The sequence below is a fragment of the Protobothrops mucrosquamatus genome, unplaced genomic scaffold (assembly GCF_001527695.2).
Source record: "Protobothrops mucrosquamatus isolate PMUCROS unplaced genomic scaffold, P.Mucros_1.0 scaffold111, whole genome shotgun sequence".
NCBI lineage: Eukaryota > Metazoa > Chordata > Lepidosauria > Squamata > Viperidae > Protobothrops > Protobothrops mucrosquamatus.
The window spans coordinates 248257-249849 of NW_015386483.1; positions in this window are offsets into that span (position 1 = coordinate 248257).

A 1593-nucleotide genomic window follows, 5' to 3' on the forward strand; every position below is an offset into this window, starting at 1 on the left:
TGGGAAGACAGTGAATACGGGGGAGAATACCTTTAAGAGAAGGGAGGGAGTGAAGGGAACTTCAGCAGGCAGTAAAGCTAACGTCACAGAAACAAAAAGAGCAACCTTTAAATGTGGGAAAGGAGACCAAAACGCAGGTGTGATAGGAACAATTAGGACACAGGCTAATTGGTTGGGGCCAATCACGCGTTCTAGGAGCTGGGCGCAGATGTCAAACAACCTTACTTAAGGCACACCCATAGACTGGCTTGCTAACCCTGATGATGCTGGGAGCTCCCAGCAAAAGCTTGGTTTTAAATTAAAGTTTTAAACTTTTTTACTCTCCTGGTGATCGTGAGTTTTTATCTATTTTATACTATATATATATATATATATATATATATATATATACACTTGTTGTCATTAGCTGTACAACATTATAGATTTTTTCCAGTAAAGTAAAAATAATACCAGCCATCCATAGAAATAATGTACAGAATAATTGCCCGACATCCTCTTGAATAATAATATGCAAATCATATATTCAAAAGGTTTTGTACAGGTAGTCTTTGAGTTATGATCATAATGGCGCCTGCCCATTAGGGTTGGAAGTCATTAAATAAACTGAAAATAAAGATTGAATACTGAAGACCTTCATATGCCATAACAGGCAAAGATGCTGGGAACATACAATATTGTTGAACAAAAATATAATTAGATCTTAATTTTTTAACGTATCTTAATTTCCTGTTGAAACCTCATTACAATTTTGTTATAATACAGGTTGGGATTCAGCCAGTTCGCACCACTTCGGCAGAACCAGTAGCTAATTTTTTGTTGCCCAGGCCCAGAATGGACCTCCGGAAGCGGCATCCACACAGAGAACCAGTTGTTCACATATTTGAATCCCATCACTGTCATGGCCTATTCTGTGAGCTACATGTAGAAACATAATTATGAATTCAGAATCTCATAAATGTTCAATGCTACAAATATTGCTTCTCATTCTCTTGCCTTAATTAGATAATAATTAATTACAGTTAATCCAATGAACTTGATATTTATCAAAAAGTAAAACAAAACATAGTTTAGCAAACCTATTGCAAATAGCCACTTAGTGAAATTAGAGAAATGGTAAAGAGGAAATACTATTTCTTCTATGGTCTGTGATTTCATAGTAATTTTTATTCATACTTTTCATGTAGCTAAAGAAAGGTTTAAAACCTTGCATGAGTAACAGTTATATTGAACTATATCATAATATAGTTTGTTTAGATTAAATTTAGTGTGCCTACCCACTGGTGTGACATTCAACAATCCATCCTTAAACAACTCCTGAATTAGTATGATGCATGAACCTATAACATTTTACATCAAAGCAGCAAAATTCCTTCACATACATATCTAAAAGAGGAATGTTCTTGCCACCAGTAAGTGCCCATGAGCAGAATGGCATCTTTTAATCCCTTCTATGGCAAGCACCATTTTGTACTGGAAAGCAAATGTTGCTGACAAAATAAAAGTAACTGTTGTCTTAAAGATGAACTATCCATTTTTAATACTATTTTTTGCTTCTAGGGATGGAAGTAAAAGTTGCCCTTTCATTTTAGTTGC